This window comes from Astyanax mexicanus, chromosome 22, assembly GCF_023375975.1.
Source record: "Astyanax mexicanus isolate ESR-SI-001 chromosome 22, AstMex3_surface, whole genome shotgun sequence".
Taxonomy (NCBI): Eukaryota; Metazoa; Chordata; class Actinopteri; order Characiformes; family Acestrorhamphidae; genus Astyanax; species Astyanax mexicanus.
The window spans coordinates 31,361,081-31,381,218 of record NC_064429.1 but is presented as its reverse complement, the minus strand read 5'-3'; the positions used below and the strand labels follow the sequence as shown (position 1 = coordinate 31,381,218).

General features: G+C 35.5%; 1 protein-coding gene across 2 annotated transcripts in view; it reads right to left on the bottom strand.

Moving 5' to 3' along the window:
- The window catches only part of LOC103040026 (apoptosis inducing factor mitochondria associated 3), a 39,623-nt gene extending 23,421 nt beyond the window's left edge, over positions 1–16,202 (bottom strand). The window contains exon 1 of one of the 2 annotated variants that reach the window (XM_049470693.1): positions 15,736–16,202. The gene's annotated coding sequence lies outside the window, so the exon portion shown is untranslated. Of the gene's footprint in view, positions 1–6,919; positions 7,083–15,735 lie in introns of those variants that run through there. The other variant, XM_049470694.1, reaches the window with a different exon arrangement.
- Between the last annotated feature and the right edge of the window lie 3,936 nt (positions 16,203–20,138).

The window sequence follows — 20,138 nt, the reverse complement described above, 5'->3', positions numbered from 1 at the left end:
AAGCTAAAGAAATCCTGTTCCAAACTTTTTTAGAATAATATAATAATATGAATTAATATTATTATTACAATAATAACTTAGTTATATTGTTTTTAACATTAAATATGGGCTATTCTATGCAGAAAGATGACTTTGGAAAACAGGCAGTCAGGCTGCTGATGTAAGCATAAGCCAACGCCACCCTGTTCCTGTGTTCCTTAGTGTAAACTAAAACATTTTTATAAAAAAAAGACATATAAATCTCTCCTGAATTTTGCTTATTTTGGTGAGAAAAGAGCTTGAGTTGATTTACAGTCAACATAGATTCCCAATCTTTGATTAGATGTCACTGTGATTATTAGGAGCTGTGTCAAATTTGCCTGGCATCTATGTGGCATTATAGCAGAGTTATTTCTGGCCATGCAATGTGATTGGCTGAGAGGTGTTCTATGAGTGCCGTTATCAGCCGGTAATGCACTGTAAAAGAAGCTCTCCATGTATTACTCCACCACATACAGGTAACCTAGCAACGATGCAGCGCTTACAAACCAAACAGCACAGCAGCTACAAACAGAGCAGCAATGGAACTATTTTAACTCATGGAGTTTTTACAACCAAACAGAATGTATTTTCTCGTCCTCTTTAACTCAAAATCTTTCAATAAACAGTGATAATGGAACTGTGGTATAATCACAATAATACACTCGAAGTTTGTGCTATAACGTGCAATATTGGCACTGCTACCGCCCTTGACTGGTATTGGCTTTGGTGATCAACCTCATAAACACTGATAGGTTCTTCTCTAATTTTTCAGAATGACGCTCATCTGTGGAATTAGCTCATCCTCAAAAAGTCTCAATATCTAAATGAATGATTTGCAACAGACAAATCTAATAAAATGCATGGTGGACTCAGAATCTCAAAGTAATTCTTTCATAATCTTGCGGAATTCACGACACAATAATTTTTAAACAAAATGAACTGACAAACCCAGCATTACTATATTTTTTAAAAGTGCCCAGGGAATATATGTGAAGTGACAACCTCAAAACCAGAAAAATGGGATGTATGACAAATATTATGCATGAAAATACACTCAAAATGCAGTGTTTCTAACATTTAAAATATTTAAGTAAGATATTTCATGTTTTGTCTGGTCAATTCCATTTCATTTATTAATATTCATCCATTCCTGCATTCCAGGCCTGCAATACATCCCAAAAAAAATAAAATTAAGTGTTCAAAATTAAAAACGGCTGCAGTAGGAGCAATTTGAAATCAACTCACATGAATGAGTATAAAAAGAGCATTAAGGGAGGCAGTATTTGGTCAGCTTTAAGAGTAAATGTTTTTGTTATCACATGAATGAGAACACGCTATTGCATCCATGGTGATGCCAACAGGAGCACAAAAGTCTCCAAAAGACTTTTAGAGAGAATCTGTTTAGAGCCAGGAATCCATCAGCTATTCAAGCCCACTTCTACTATCAGTCACTCTTCACACTACAACCCTATACTGATGTTATGTAACAGGATTTCGAGTATCTCACTACACAGAAACTTATAGGTTCTAAATCTAATGAGAATAAAATAATTTTAACCAAAAAAACTCTAAATAAAGGGTACTACTTTAAAATAAGGTTTATAAATAGTTTACAAAGTTTATTAATGGTTATTAATTCGGTTATAAACCATTATACAACAGTTAGTTCCGACCTCACAATCTGATTGGTTGAGAAGTGTTCTAGCCGTGCTGATATTTGTGATAACATCACGGCCTTCTCACACTAAACCTGTATCACTCCGCCGATGCGTTGCCGAGTAACGGCGTATACACACAGGACAGCTTAGAATAATCAGCAGCAGCGTTAGCTTAGCACAGGCTAGCGCTCAACCACGGTACGCTCACCCGCAGCTCTGGCTGTTTTTTGTGGAAAAAAGGGCAAGAAAACCGCTTGGCTAATGCCGTCTGACAGCCAGAACGCTAACTAGCCAGGCTAGGCTAAACTAAGTTAATGCTAAGCTGAAGCAAGCTACGCTAACCTAACCATAGTCCAGCCAGCTAGCTAAAACCAACACCACCCGGCAAAACAAGCAGAAATGCTCAAAAAATGCACAGCTTTTACCTGAAGACAACTCCACAGAGCAGGAGAGGAGAGTATTAGCGTTATTTCATGCTCCTAACGTTACCACCTTCGCTTATTCACAATTTTGCGTTCAAGCTAACTTTCGTAGTGTTAGTCTGTATAAACCATACACCGTTTTGTAGTTAAGTTTCAGTTCTGTTATAGTAGGGGTGGAACTACTTTTTGGCGGAAGGCACAGTCCATATTAAAGCATATTCATTCTTAATTTCTTAAAGTTCTTTGATTTATTTTCTTTATTCATTTTGTTAAAAAAGAAACTGTTGTATAAAAGCAATAGAACACTCGAAGTCGTGTGTTATCACGAATAACATCACGGCTGTGGTGATCTACTGTACTCGCCTTCGGCTCGTGCCTACGACCGAATCACAGCCGTGATGTTATTCGTGATAACACACTCCCTCTCGTGCTCTATTGCTTAAATAACAAGCAGTTATATCACATAAATAAGAAGGGCAACAGTGGCCTGTCATGCATCAAATAGTGATAATGTGATTCCACATTCATTTATACTGTTAAACCTCAGATCTTACTAGATACTATTCTTACTTTATTTACTATACTTTACTGTAATAACATTAATTTACTAAACTGGCATTCTATATTATTTATTACATAGAATATATTTCTATATTTATTATTATTAGATATGTTTAAAAGGTTATTTTTACTGTTCATTGTATTTATGTGTTTATTAAGTGCTTATTAATGTTTTTTTAAGTTTTTTTGTTTTAGTTTTTTAGTAGTTATATGAACGATTTATAAACCCTTTATGAAGGAGCCTTGTTTTAAAGTGGTACCAAATAACTTTAAACTAGACTAAAAGGCAGAGCATGGCTGTGACCAAGCTAAAGTACCTTAAAATATAAAAAAAAATGTATATGATATCATATATATGATACTGTAACACAACAAAGCTTGCAAATCACTGCTAATCTATACAAAAGCCAAGTTACCACAAAACCATGAAGAAGTTCTGGTGTCCAGCTCAGGCACAACATTTAAATGCTCAAACAGCTTTTCGGGGGCTCTGATAAAAGATCCAATTGATATTCACATCACACCCAAAGGTCCTTGAAGTGGCGAGTGGAAAGAACAATAGTGCTCCTTAATGAGGGAGAGGTGCAGTCTATCCCACAGAGCGCTCAGGAACGGAAACTAGACCATGGCCAAACTTCTGGGGCATCTGAAACTTTAATGCTGCCTGTAGCAAGACCCAGTTTCTGGTTAACAGCATGAAATCAAGCCAACACTTTCTTTTACAGTAATATTCTACTGATTCTGGTGTTGGATTGGTTTATGGAGTAGCATTGTTTGGTTCTACTTGTTGATGTATTCTGTTGTATTAGGCCAATTGTAATGTATATTAACCTACCTAATACTATGTACAGCTCTGAAAAAATCTGATTTTGCTATTTATAGGTATATATTTGAGTAAAATGAACGTTGTTTTATTCTATAAACTACAAACAACATTTCTCCCAAATTCCAAATAAAAATTTCGTAATTTGGAGCATTTATTTGCAGAAAATGAGAAATGACTGAAAAAAAAAAAAAAGATGCAGAGCTTTCAGACCTTAAACAATGCAAATAAAACAAGTTCACAGTTTTAAGAGTTGAGAAATCATCAATATTTGGTGGAATAACCCTGGTTTTAAATCACAGTTTTCATGCATCTTGGCATCATGTTCTCCTCCACCAGTCTTGCACACTGCTTTTGGATAACTTTATGCCTTTACTCCTGGTGCAAAAATTCAAGCAGTTCAGTTTGGTGGTTTGATGGCTTGTGATCATCCATCTTCCTCTTGATTATATTCCAGAGGTTTTCACTTAAGACCACTTAAAACTCATAGTTTTAAGTGGTCTTAAGTGCTCTTATTTTTTTCCAGTGGCATATTTTTGTTTTCTTTGCGTTATTTGAGGTCTGAAAGCTCTGCATCTTTTTTGTCATTTCAGCCATTTCTCATTTTCTGCTTTAAATGACAATATTTTTATATGGAATTTGAGAGAAATGTTAATTTTACTCAAACATATACCTATAAATAGCAAAATCTCTTTATATAGAGAAACTGATTCAGAAACTGATTCAGAAACTTCCAGAGCTGTATATAATCATCATTACATTCTCACAGTCAATATAAAATAATATTTAAAAGAATAAGCCATGTCATTTTGGCAGAACGAGGGCAGTACTGGTGTATTCCTGCAGAATTTCTCCATAGCAACTGGGAATCTGTTCCTACACACTCTTCATATAGTACTGCGCTTTTTTTTTTGGGTCATGCATAAAAACAAACAAACAAATGTCTGGATTAAAAAGGCACGTCTTGCTAAAGAACCAATCTTGGAAGCAAACAGCTAAGAACGTCACTGAGCTAAGTGTGTGTATTCTTGTATTCCTGGTGTTTAGTTTCCAACATTCTGCCAGATTCGCTTGCGTTTGTAAGCCGCTGATTAGTAAATGTGCCGGGGCTCCTGCTGCAAATTTCTCTTTTTCTACTTAAAGTAGGTTAAGAAGATTTCCAGCCTTCACGGCATATGACACACAGAGCTCGCTCTGCCAACACACGCCGCTAATCATCTGTTTTATTCTTTAACCAACATGCTGTCATATCCACTAACTGCATGTTAAACCATGAACTGGAATGCAGGTGCATGGCACCCTGTGAGGGTGGCACCCAGCGAGCCCTGTCAGTCTGGGTTAGCGATGGCCGTCGCTGGTTAAACTGAGGGTTACATAATAAGGGGTGACTCAGTTCAAGAGGTAACATTATGGCAGTGTGAATGTGGGAATCAGGAGATATCATCCTGTTATCATATCTCCAGCAGAAAGCCTTATTCAGTGATTAAGAAGCGAGATAAAATACACTTAACCCTTTCAGACCTTCCTTCCATTACAATGGATATCATGTCATCATGTATTTCCTTTTTTTTAATTGCACTAGAAAACACAACAACTCAGACTCAACTCATCGAGGCAAAGTAAGAGCTATTTGTTTTCCTAATTATATGGGGTTTAGAACAATAAAAATGCTAACAAATGCAATAGACATTAAAAAGCAATTAAATTGTTTTAGCTATTTTAATTTCATTTAAAATAGAGTTTATATTAAAATATTACAGGGGTTGAACAATGAAACTGAAACACCTGTCATTTTAGTGTGGGAGATTTCATGGCTAAATTGGAGCAGCCTGGTGGCCAATCTTCATTAGTTGCACATTATTGCACCAGTAAGAGCAGAGTGTGAAGAGTGTTCAATTAGCAGGGTAAGAGCATAGTTTTACTCAATTTGCTTAAATATTGCAATGCACACAACATTATGTGTGACATACCAGAGTTCAAAAGAGGACAAATTGTTGGTGCATCAAGAGCCACAGTATCCAGGGTAATGTCAGCATACCACCAAGAAGGACCAACCACATCCAACAGGATTAACTGTGGACGCTGTAAGAGGAAGCTGTCTGAAAGGGATGTTCGGTGCTAACCTGGATTGTATCCAAAAAACATAAAACCACGGCTGATCAAATCACGGCAGAATTCAATGTGCTGTAATTCAGGTCTGAAACAGCTTAACCCATTTCAATCTACACACTATTCTAACATTACTAATATTTAAACTGTTATATGATTATATTATTGTATTATTTGTGTAATAAAATATTTTCGAGATCAAACAAAACCTTGTGTCTTTGATTTTCCTGAGAGCCTGAGACCCATTCTTTCACAAATATAATGTTTGTAGAAGCAGTCCCAGCATGCCTAGCTGCTGCTTTTGTTATTTATTATTTAGCTGTGTGTATGGAAGTGATTCAGGAACACCTGATTTTACAGTATGAATTGTATTGTATTACAATATAGTGTATCTTATAATATAATAGCAAAATAATGCAGTTACATCCTTATAAAAGGGGGGATATGAATACAAAAATGTTTAAATACTCAACACACCCAAAGAGAAAGAAAGAGAGAGAGAGAGAGAGAGAGAGAGAACTTGATGAGTTGTTCTCTCTCGGACTCCGGCTGCTGATTTAGTGATCAGATCGCAGTGATATGTATGGAAAAAGCGTTTTTCTGGTATTAAATGCATGAATTCAGCTGTAACTGGAAATGTCTGCGCTGCAAAACTGTGCTGGATTGAGGTGCACAGCTTTCCACACTTGCCCATGTTTACAAGCACGTGCCCAACCATGTGGATGGAGGCCATGCTGCGGTTACCTCCTGTTTATTCCTGCACCTCCCTCTCGTGCTTCTCAGGCAGCAGCAGCCTGTCACTCACACATACACAGAGACAGCGCTGTGTATCTACTTCTTGTGTCAAGAATCCAACCATTGCAACATGACGTCCTGCGATGTGACTATTACACATGCACAAATCGAGATGACGATGCTTAAACGATATATCATGTAGCCCTAGCTTCAATATAGTGTATAGTATAGTGGTCTAAAAAGAAAAAACATTTCACACACACATTTCAAAAACAAGCCATCTACCAGATTAAAGCAGGCCAGTGCAGGATTTCTCCTCTTTAACTTCATCAGCACAGTCGATGTTGATGTTCACACAAACACTCCAAACCAATTTAGATAAAAGCCAGTTTCTCAGCTGTGGAGAAAAATGACCAGAGAAAGCAGTTCATCATTTCTGAATCTTGTCACTCCTTTACTTTCTGATACTAAGGATCTATTGGTATCAGTCTGCCCAGCTTGCACTTTTCCTTTACTGCTGAAATCAACAGCAACGACTAATAGTGCAACATCACTGACTATAATAAAACACCCAACTAAACAAACCTCACCTCCTGTAATCCTACTGTAATTTTGCTCCTTCCAGTTCCATCTGATTCCCTCCAGCCAGTAGTCTGTAGTTTTTTGACAAGTGGTCGTCCAGTCCACAGTGCTCCTCAGAGCTCACGAGACTCAACACGCTAGCTCTCACACGTATTACAGACCCATACACACACACACACAGTTTATCAGCTGAAATGGACTCTGACTGAGACACAATGACTCAAGAGTTCAAAGGGAGCACCAAATCCCCTCACAGGCTATTGGTGTTCTTCATACTGTAGGAAGTCTTACTTCATTCAGGTCTATCAGCTGATAGTGATTGTATCAGAGCTGCAGTATCAGTGCCACAGTGTTTCATCAAGATCCCAAAAGGTGGCGGGACTACCGTTCAATTCCCAGCCTGGGTGACTAAGGTTGCGTTCACATTACCAGGCTGGTAATTTTTCTATGCAACACAAAACTGCCTTTTTAAAAACTAATTGAAGAAAGTTCAGGAAAGAATCCAAGAAGAGAACAAAAGGTTAGTTACTGACCTAAACAGCTTGAGCAGATATGTTATCTGTATTATCTGGACATGTTAATCTCATTTGATCACTTCAATCAAACTGCAGTGTGGACAGTCATCCAAACTGTCTGATTTGACCAATAGAGTTCTTCAGTATAAATATTTAACAATATACAGTACATTTTTTTCCAGAGTGGATTTAGTAACCTGCTGATTTATAGCTCTGGAAAATATTAAGAGACCACTTCAGTTTCTGAATCAGTTTCTCTGATTTTGCTATTTATTGGTTTATGTTTGAGAAAATAAAATCAAACTCTGGACAACATTTGTCCCAAATTCCAAATAAAAATATCGTCATTTAAAGCATTTATTTGCAGAAAATAAAAAAATGGCTTAAATAACATTCATTATCATTAAGTTAAAGATTTCATTAATCAATATTTGGTGAAATAACCCTGGTTTTAAATCACAGTTTTCATGCATCTTGGCATCATGTTCTCCTCCACCAGTCTTACACACTGCTTTTGGATAACCTTATGCCTGGTGTAAAAATTCAAGCAGTTCAGTTTGGTTTGATGGTTTGTGATCATCCTTCAATCTTCCTCTTGATTATATTTCAGAGGTATATAGAGTAAGTAAGAGTGTTAGTGTGTTATTAGCATCAACAACTAACAGTGCATCTTCTTCTGCTTAGACAGTGCAGATTGTATCTGCCGATGTCTGAAGGGCCATGCAGGTCACACAGGTCACTGCCCCAGGAGTCTTGTTGGTCTAAACACGCTGCAACTAAACCCACTGAGGGCCTGACCACTATTTCTGCGGCGTGTTTTGCCAGTAGTGGAGATGTATTGGAAGAAAAGTGCTTTGTTGTGAGTGACATTTCTTATCTCCTTACGATCTGTGAGAAAGGGCTAATCATTAACCAGTGGCTAAGTAGTGTGCGGGAACGGTGCGGGCAAAGTTCCAATGATCAACACTCTGCTTGACACTTCAGATGAGGCAGGCATAGGGGAACCTTGGAAGATTACAGACCTCACAGGACAGTGACCGGTCAAAGTTCAGCATCTTCTATTAATAGAGACTTTATTAATCTCAAAGGAAATTGCCATTGAATCGAATTCCGGCGATAGCTGTGCCAATCTGAAGCAGGAGAGATTACATTAGACTGTGTTTTTAACAATTAACACTCCAATAATTATTACATACTAAGGTGTATTATTTAATAACTACTGAATGGGTTGACAAAATTTCCCCTCGGGAATCAATAACGTATCTATCTATCTATCTATCTATCTATCTATCTATCTATCTATCTATCTATGTATCTATCTATCTATCTATCTATCTATCTATCTATCTATCTATCTATCTATGTATCTATCTATGTATCTATCTATCTATCTATCTATCTATCTATCTATCTATCTATCTATGTATCTATCTATCTATCTATCGTCTGGTTATAAATGTGTGTTTAGACTCCTGATTTTTAATGATTCTACTTGTTACGAATACATATTGTAATTTACAGCATTTATTTGCAGAAAATGAGAAATGGCTGAAACAACAAAAAAGATGCAGAGCTTTCAGACCTCAAATAATTCAAAGTTTTAAGAGTTCAGAAATCAATATTTAGTGGAATTACCCTTTTTTTAATCACACTTTTTATGCATCTTGGCATCATGTTCTCCTCCACCAGTCTCACACACTGCTTTTGGATAACTTAATGCCTTTACTCCTGGTTCAAAAGCTGCAGTTCAGTTTAGTTTGATGGCTTGTGATCATCCATCTTTCTCTTGATTATATTCCAGAGGTTTTCATTCATTATTTTTTAAGTGATCTCTTATTTTTTTCCAGAGCTGTATGCGATATTGCTAGAAGTATTCACTTACACATCCAAATAATTTAATTCAGATTTCTAGGCATGCTGGGACTGCTTCTACAAACATTATATTAGTGAAAGAATGGGTCTCAGGCTCTCAGGAGCTCAGTGAACTCCAGCACTGTGGTAATGTGATAGGATGCAGCACCTGTGCAAAAACAAGTCCAGTTGTGAAAATTCACTACTCACTACTTAATATTCCACAGCCAACTGTCAGTGATATTATAACACAGTGGAAGAGACTGGGAACCACAGTGACTCTGTGCTCTGTAAAGTAACAGAGAGGGGTCAGCCGATGCTAAGGAGCATAGTGCACAAAGTTCACCAACTTTCTGCAGAGTCGCTACACCAATCACTACACACCTCCAAACTTCATGTAGCTTCAGAGTTCATCACTACACACCTCCAAACTTCATGTAGCTTCAGATTAGTTCATCACTACACACCTCCAAACTTCATGTAGTTTCAGAGTTCATCACTACACACCTCCAAACTTCATGTAGCTTCAGAGTTCATCACTACACACCTTCTACTCTCACACACACAAACACACAGTCTTACAACTTAGGCATGTTTGAAGCTCACCAGCCTCGCCACAACCTCCCAACCATCCTAACCACAGCAGATACCTATTCGTCCCCAGTGTCCTCTTTTCTGAAAACCAAAATACTTCCACCCTACCAGCAATTGCATTTTCAAACAAGCTCAGTTTGTCAAGAAAACCACAAACCTGGCAACCCTGGAGTCTGGGCTCACAGTCAAAGATACTCTATCATAAGCAGAGATGGTGCCTTCAAGTCCCTGTCGGAAGAGCTTTTGGATTAGAGATAAGTGCATTGATATTGATATATTGATGCTTCAGATCCTAAAATATGTCCAAATGTTTGTGGACACCCTTTTTAATGAGTGCATTCAGCTACAGCTACTGCTGAAACTGATGCTGAATTGTCATCATGAAATCATGAAATGAAATCAAATCCTCGCAGCAATGTTCCTAAAAAAAATCAAGCAGAAATCTTTAACTGAACAGTAGATACAGTTACAGCAACAAAAGCAGAATGAACGACTTTTAATAGCCATGATTTCAAAAGAAACAACAAATAAGCATTACTTTTTGTATACCAATGCTCAAAAATGTATGATTTTGTAACCTTAATAGAATCAATACTAACATATATTATATTTATACAGCTCTGGAAAAAATTAAGAAAGCACTTTCAATCAAGAAAGCAGTTTCTGAATCAGTTTATCTGATTTTGCTATTTATAGGTTTATGTTTGAGTAAAATAAACAGGTTTTTTTTTTCTATAAACTACGGACAACATTTCTCTCAAATGTCTAGAAATAACAAAAAAAAAAGATGCAGAGCTTTCAGACCTCAAATAATGCAAAGAAAACAAGTTCATATTCATAAAGTTTTAAGAGTTTGGTGGAATAACCCTGGTTTTTAATCACAGTATTCATGCATCTTGGCATCATGTTCTCCTCCACCAGTCTTACACACTGATTTTTGATAACTTCAAGCAGTTCAGTTTGGTTTGATGGCTTGTGATCATCCACCTTCCTCTTGATTATATTCCAGAGGTTTTCAATTTGGTAAAATTTAAAGAAACTCATCATTTTTAAGTGGTCTCTTATTTTTTTAGAGCTGTATATAAAATATATGTTATTCTAATACAAATAGACTTCTTTTTAATTTCTTTTTTTATATACTGCATGCTTACTGCAGCCTACAATACACAAATCGTTGTACTCATATGAATAACCATAACAATTCATATTAATCATAATTAAAAATTAATAATACAACTCTACCATATGTCTCTGTCTCTTTCTCTCCCTCACTAATCATAAATGATTGAACTCTCAACTTTCTTTCATTCTCTCTCAGGCCTCACTCTCTCCTAACACACACACACACACACACACACACACACTCACTGACATTCTGCGGAAAGCAGGTCTTATTATGTGAAATATTTGAGTTGACAGAGGTGCAGTTATGCAGGTCTTTGCAGTGAGGAAAGCTGCTTTGGTTGGTGCAGTGAACCCCCCGCTGCAGTCGAGCTCAGCTGGATGTATGCGTTAGGGATGAGGAATGTATATGATAATGCAGTAAACGGTCATGATGGATTGTTTGTGATTAGGCTGTATAAAAACAGTAGAAATCTGTAGAAATCTGTAGAACTACAGGTTTACTCCAGGCAGCCTGTAGTAAAGCTGTATTTGAGTATATGAGTGGAGCCTGCAGGCACGTGCTCTGTGCCATAACCCTGCAGTGTACTACAGCTTAAACTCCGAATTCCACAACAAGATCAACTCTGAACTCTAGTGCCCTAATACTTATGGCCAGATATTCCAGAGAGGCTGGCCTGGAGTAACAAGGGGGAGGGCAACACAATATAAGGCAGGTGGTGTGAAATATATACATATATATACATATACAGCTCTGGAAAAAATTAAGAGACCACTTTTTTTCACAGTTCATGAATCAGTTTCTCTGATTTTGCTATTTATAGGTTTATGTTTGAGTAAAATGAACATTGTTGTTTTATTCTATAAACTACAGACAACATTTCTCCCAAATTCCAAATAAAAATATTATAGTCATTTAGAGCATTTATTTACAGAAAATGAGAAATGGCTGAAATAACAAAAAAGATGCAGAGCTTTCAGACCTCAAATAATGCAAAGAAAACAAGTTTCAATATTTGCTGTTTTCATGCATCTTGGCATCATGTTTTCCTCCACCAGTCTTACACACTGCTTTTGGATAACTTTATGCTGCTTTACTCCTGGTGTAAAAAATCAAGCAGTTCAGTTTGGTTTGATGGCTTGTGATCATCCATCTTCCTCTTGATTATATTCCAGAGGTTTTTAATTTGGTAAAAATAAAGAAAGTCATATTTTTAGGTGGTCTCTTATGTTTTTCAAGAGCTGTACATATACAGTCCCCTCTAAAAACATTGGAACAGTGAGGCCAATCTCTTCATCTCTGTTGTTGACTGACTGAAAACATTTGAGTTTGATTTTTACATATCTAATAAAATAATATAGAAAGTCAGTTTAGCTATTTAATATATTATTACTGTTAAATATAATAAAGTAATTGACAGAAATGTTAATGATGACTTATGGAAAAGACAAAGTAAGATAAGCATCTAGTAGTAAGATCTAAGGTTTAACAGTATAAAAAAATGTGGAATCGCTATTTGATACACGGCAGGCCACTGATGCCCCTACTATTTATATGTTGAGACTGCTTATTAATGGGTTATAATTTCATAAACTCCTTTATAAACTATTTATAAACCCTTTGTAAAGGAGCCGTATTTTAAAGTGGCACCCCACAGACATATAGTGTTAATATCATTGTGGATTAATGATAATGAAAGACATATATACAGTACATAGATTCTGCATAGCCTGCCTCCTGGCGCCGGCTGCTACGCTATGCGGACTGTATGTATATATATGTCTATGTCATTATCAGTACAGTGATGGCGGCGCTCTGAGCTGAAGCTAGTGTTATAGGATGTAAACAGTGTTGTTTAATAAGCTTCTTGTGCACTTTTTTTTAGTTATTAATGCCTCTTTTTAAATGTCAGGGCTCTCCAGATTCTAGCAAGGAGGTGTGGAGCTACTTTGAGCTGGATAACTGTGGAAAAAGTTATTTATCGGGGTAAATTATGCCCTGTGTCACCCAGTCTGAAGGGTGTTTGGAGAAACTGTTAAAATTTCTGGATCTCGGAACGCTGTGGGAGAACTGAGGTGTGCTATTCATCAAAGGTAAGAACTTTTATCATGTTTTACTACAACTAAAGTCCATTTTACACCAGAGTTCTCCTTTAAAGCATTAACATTTCTCTGAATGAACTCACTAATCATTGAGTCTGCCCAGTTTTAAGCGACCAAAGATAGAGAGAGAAAAGAAGCGAGCGAGAGACATTGAGTCGTGAGTGATATAATCCATCTGTGTCAGTCTCACTGCAGCCTCTGCTGCTACTCTGCTACAAATCTGTCCACCGCAATCACCCCTCTAAAGAGCCAGCACTTTCACACACTCAGAGTCCATCAGTTCCAGAAAGTTCTGTAGCTCTGTGTATCAGGTTCCCACCACACGACTTCCAGTGTGGTGAGATCTGTATACGTTTTTAGGTGTTGTCATGTGAGTGACCAAGGTGACGTAGATTACGGGAATTCGAAGCCTGATAACGGGCGCCAGATAGATGAGACATTTGATTTTTAGGATTATGTCATAAAAGATATAATGATCTTGACCAGTGGCAAGAAAATGATGAGAAAGTATCATAAGGTAATGAAATAGTATCTCAAAGTGATAAAATAGTATCTCAAAGTGATAAAATAGTATCTCAAAACAATAGCATCCTTACATAATGACTTATTTAGTGTCTTAAAACAATAACTTAACACAATATAATAGCATCTTATGATAACGAGAATAATGATGAAGTATCTCAAAATCAAGTAAAAGTGTTTTAAATTAATAAAAAAGTATCTCAAAGTGATGACATTGTATCTCAAAATGATGAAATAGTATCTCAAAACAATAGCATCCTTACATAATGACTTATATTGTCTATCAAAACAATAACTTGGTATCACAAAATAATAGCATTTTATGATCATGAGAAAATATCTAAGAATAATGAAGTGTCTCAAAATCGAGTAAAAGTACATTAAAGTAATGAAATAGTATCTCAAAGTGATGAAATAGTATCTCAAAACAATAGCATCTTAAAATAATGACTTAGTGTCTTAAAACAATAACTTGGTATTAGAAAATAATAGAATATTAATCTGGTATCACAAAATAATTGCATCTTATGACAAGACAGTATGTCATAATCATGAAGTATCTCAAAATCAAGCAAAAGTTTTTAAAAGTAATGAAATAGTATCTCAAAGTGTCTCAAAGTGATGTAATAGTATCTCAAAACAATAGCATCTTAAGATAATACTTAAGATATGACTTATATAGGGTTTCAAAACAATAACTTTGTATCACAAAAAAATGTGAATGTATTTCAAAAGTATGTACTGTAATAGTATCTCATAGTTGTGAAATAGTATCCTATGATAATGAGACAATGTGCAAGTATCTCAGAATCAGGTAATAGTATCTCAGAATAATGAGAGAGTATCTCAACACAATAGCATCTTAACATAATGATATATAGTGTTTCAAAACAATAACTTGGTATCACAAAATAATAGCATCTTATGATAACGAGATAGTATCTTAGATGAATGATGAAGTATCTCAAAATCAAGTAAAAGTATCTCAAAGTAATGAACAGCATCTCAAATGAATGTAAAAGTATGTTGCAATAATGACTTTCTTTCTCAAAATGATGAAAAAGTATCTCTAAGTGATGAAATAGTATCTCAAAACTATAGCATCTTAAAATAATGACTTAGTGTCTCAAAACAATAACTTGGTATTAGAAAATAATATTTAGATAATGACCTAGTGTCTCAAAACAATAATCTGGTATCACAAAATAATTGCATCTTATGACAACGAGACAGTATTTCATAATCATGAAGTATCTCAAAATCAAGCAAAGTTTTTTTCAAAGTAATGAAATAGTATCACAATATAATAGCATCTTATGATAACGAGATAGTATCTTAGATGAAAGATGAAATATCTTAAAATCAGGTAAACGTATCTCAAAGTAATGTAAAAGTATGTTGCAATAATAACTTTCTTTCTCAAAATGATGAAAAAGTATCTCAAAGTGATAAAACAGTATCTCAAAACAATAGTATCTTAAGATAATGACTTAGTGTCTCAAAACAATAACTAGGTATCACAAAATAATAGCATCTTATGACAACGAGATAGTATCTTAGATAAATTATGAGGTAGCTCAAAATAAAAAAAGTATTTCAACATAATGAAATAGTATCTCAAACTGATGAAATAGTATTTCAAAATAAGATAATCTCCAAACAATAACTTTGTATTACAAAATAATGAGAATGTATCTCAAAAGAATCTAATATTATCTTGTAGTTGTGAAATAGTATCTTATGATAATGAGATAATAATGCACAAGTATCTCAAAATAACAATGAGATTATAATGAAATAGTTTAACCCTTCTGCTCTTTGTTTTTTTTTTATCTGCATCTATTTTTCTGGTGCATGCAGTGCATAGATAATCCAGCAAAAAAGTGTAAATTATCATTTTATTATTATTTGTACATAATTTTTATTTTATTTAAATAAAAAAAACTATCATCACACTCTTGTTACTGCTGAGCTCTGAAGAACTCACATGTGTAGTAAACACCTATGATACACCTGGCTTTAAAGGGTTAAAGAAATTAGGTCACACTAACCCTCCTCATCCCAAAACTGGGCCTGTGTCATGCACCTGAGCGAGACAGGTAACGGGCAGGACTCACCTGTGTGCGGTCAGTGGGCGGTCAGATGCAGCATTCTACTGCACAGTGTCCAGCCTCCTGAAGAGCTGTGCTCTGTCCTGCACTGCTTTTACTGCAGTAACCCAGGATCCAGGCACAGTCCCACTGCGAGCCTCACACACACACACACACACACACACACACACACACACACACACACACACAAAGCAGCAGCAGTAGGCAGAAAACAGAGGCGACCAAAAGAAGTGCTGCTCTCTCTCCCTCTCTCTCTTTCTCTTACTCACTCTATTCCTACTGCTTATTCTAATGCTCCTAACACACACACACACTCTTACACTCTCTCTCTCTCTCTCTCAGTCTTGCTCGTCCTCTGCCCTCCTCTCTCTCTCTCTCTCTCTCGGAGGCTGTGGGCTGCAGCAGTAGCAGGTCTTCTGCCAGCAGTTCAGCTGTATGCAGTATTGATGGAGTTGCTCGGGGGATGCTAACACAGCATGAATTCTCCCACAGCTCCACTTTCTCTCCTCCCTCCCTCTCTCCATCCCTCCCTCCGCTCAGTGCTCTCCCCTTCACCCCACCTCCACCTCCTCTCACTCCTCCCTCAGCACACTACTTTATCTCAGTCACATTATTTCCCTCATTCTCTCTCTCTCTCTCGCTTACACACACACACCTTCTCTGAGATATTGTTTTCAAATAATTGAGATAGTGTCTTAAAATAATGACTGAATGAGATATATCTTGCAATAATGGGAAATCATAATGAGATTAGAGTGTGTTAAAACAATTATCTTAAATAAATGACTGAATAAGATGCTCTCAAAATAATAGGAAGTCATAATGAAATAATGTTTTAAAATAATTATGTTACATAACTGAATGAGATAATGTCTCAGAATAATGGCTTACTATCTCTTAATATCTCAAAATAATGAAAGCATCTCAAAATAATGAGATAACATGAAATGGCCTGACATGACATGATTATTTTGTGATACCCTCAGCTCAGTGCTCTCCCCTTCACCCCACCATCTCCTCCTCTCACTCCTCCCTCAGCACACTACTTTATCTCAGTCACATTATTTCCCTCATTCTCTCTCTCTCTCACACACACACACACACCTTCTCTGTGTAATAAATAATAGAAAAACATTTTTGTTTATTCCAAAAGAATTAAAAAACTAAAGAATCTGTAGATAATGAGAATGGACTTCAATATGATTAGAATTTGTCAAATATAAACAAGAAAACATCAAAATTATACTAAATCACAATGGAGTAATGTCTCAAAATAATTTAGATTATGTCTTAAAATAATTAGATAGTGTCTCAGAATAATTAAGACGGTGTCTCAGAATAATTGAGATAGTGTCTTAAAATAATTGAAAGTGTCTTAAAACAATTGAGATAGTGTCTTAAAATAAGGAGGTAGTGTCTCAAAATAATTGAGAGTCTCAAAATAATTGAGATAGTGTCTCAGAATAATTGAGAGTCTTAAAATAATTGAGAGTCTCAAAATAATTGAGATAGTGTCTCAAAATAATTGAGATAGTGTCTCAAAATAATTGAGAGTCTTAAAATAATTAGATAGTGTCTCAGAATAATTGAGAGTCTTAAAATAATTAGATAGTGTCTCAAAATAATTGAGTCTTAAAATAATGAGGTAGTGTCTCAAAATAATTGAGAGTCTCAAAATAATTGAGATAGTGTCTCAGAATAATTGAGAGTCTTAAAATAATTAGATAGTGTCTCAGAATAATTGAGGTAGTTTCTTAGAATAATTGAGAGTGTCTTAACATTTTTGAGGTAGTGTCTTTAAATTATGAGGTTGTGTCTCAGCATAATGACTTACTATCTTAAAATGAAATAAATTAAATAAAAAAATGTCTGAATGAAATAATATCTCGTAATAATGGTTTACAAGCTTAGATAAAAGACTGAATCTCAAATCTTACATTTAATGGCTTAGTGTCTTAAATAAACGACTAAATGAGATATCTCAAAATAATGGCTTATTGTCTTAAATAAATGACTGAGATAACATATTAAAAATGAAAGCATCTCAAAATAACGAGATACCATTGTAAGATAATGACCTAGAAATATATATGTATTTTTTTAATTTTTTCATCATGTATGTCTAATGTAAAGCTTTCTGTTGATCTAGCATTTTAATTCTTTTTTTCAAGAGATGGGTGGGAATGCGTGGGATGTCAATGACTTTGAGGAACCTTGAGAAGATCCGAGAGTCTAGAAGCCTTTAGAAAAGCCCTGCAGTTATTTACTGATGTTTACCTGACTATGTGTTAAAACCAGGGTTACAGCAGATAATACAGAGACAGGGGGGCTGTATATGTGTGTGTGTTTGTTTTGAGATCATGCTCTTTTTAGATCTTCTTCCTCTGATAGCGTGTCATCAGAAGGTGAGGTCAGCTGAGGTCAGAGGAACTGTCCATGCTGGTGGCTGAGACAGGGCTCATATTACAAACGACATCAGCATCAGTGACCCACTGAACACAAAGTGACTACATAAGAAACTGGTAACACTCTTATTTACTGAAGGTAAGCACACCTAGAACAGGTAAAAAGATCCAGAGCTTCCAGGTTTATGGCTCTTTAAATGGTCCCATCATTTAAAACTTAATATACATACTATTGCATCTCAAAAAAATAGAATAGTATTAAAAAGTTACATTATTTTAGTAATTCAGTTCAAAATGTGAAACTCATATATTATATAGCTGTATTACACACAGAGTGATCTATTTTAAGCGTTTATTCATTTTATTGTTGATGATTATGGCTTATTATATAAGACCAATTGGTATTTTAGGCAGTGTGGGCAGTGTGCCAAATCCTGCTAGAAAATGAAATCTGCATCTCCTTAAAAGTTGTCAGCAGACAGAAGCATGAAGTGCTGTAAGATTTTGTGGGAAAACAAAACTGCACTGACTTTAGACTTGATAATAAAACACAGTGGATCAACACCAGCAGATGACAGACATGTCTCTCCTTTAACCATCATTGGTGGAAACTTCACACTAGACCTCGAGCAGCTTGGACTGTGTGTCTCTCCACTCTTCCTCCAGACTCTGCTCCCTTGATTCATAAGTGAAATGTAAAATGTACTGATGATCAGTGATGGTTTGGAGAGTCATGTCTGTCATCTGCTGGTGTTGATCCACTGTGTTTTATCATCAAGTCCAAAGTCAGTGCAGTTTTGTTTTCCCGCAAAATCTTACAGCACTTCATGCTTCCCTCTGCTGATAACTTTTATGGAGATGCGGATTTCATTTTCCAGCAGGACTTGGCACACTGCCCACACTCCCAAAAGTACCAACTGGTCTCATATAATATTCTAATGATTGGCTGTGAGCCATAATCATCAACAATAAAATAAATAAATGCTTAAAATAGATCACTCTGTGTGTAATACATCTTTAAAATAGATCTATGTAATAGATATATGGAGGTGCTAGACAATAATGGGCACACAAAATATCGACACTTTGTGCACAATTTGGACATGTTTACTCCACTGCTGCAGCTATATAGACATAACAAGCTGTGTGTTGAGTTGTTTTCACTGACTCCAAGTCATTTCCAAGTTTCATTTGTATAGTGTTGTCCAATGGAAACATAATAGAGATTATAAAGTAATATACATGAAACATTGTGAGGGGTTTTTAACAGTGTTTTCAGTTGTCAGTGTTCAGTCAAAATATGTAGTAAACCTTACATTTGCAACTGACAAAACATATCAGGACATATAAATGGATTGGTTATATAATGACAGCAGTGGCCTTTATTGCAGTTGTAAACTATTACTTATTGCAAGAGTTTTTTTTTCCACAGAGCTGTACAAAATAAATTACCCCTTCAGTGTAATGACAAATACAAACCCATAACAGAAAATTAATGAAGATATTATACATAGTGGATTTCTAAAATAGTGTTACCATACAATCCTGTTATTTCCTTATTTGGCACAATGTTTATACTGTACTTATTTGCATAGTTGCTCTCTGATTGGTAAGTCCACCCCTGTGAAAAGGAAGATTATTAAAAGTATGTTTAAAATAAATAAAGAATACTAAAAGTACATTTTCAATTTAATATACTTTACGAAAAATACACAATAAATATACTTTCTCTGTATTTCTATAAAATGTATTTTTAAGCAAAATGCTTTAAATTAAAGGTTGTACTGGTAGGTAAATAAATAAATAAATACATTTTTGGCATTAAATACTGCTTTTTAGTGTACCATAGTTTTTTTCCCCATTAGCATTAAGGTGTACACAATATGTGCATCAACATGCAAAGTAGTACATTTACAATATACTGCACTTCAAGTGTATTAAAATTGATATTTGAAAGACACATAAATCTACTTAAATATACTTGAATTTACACTCAAAAGCACA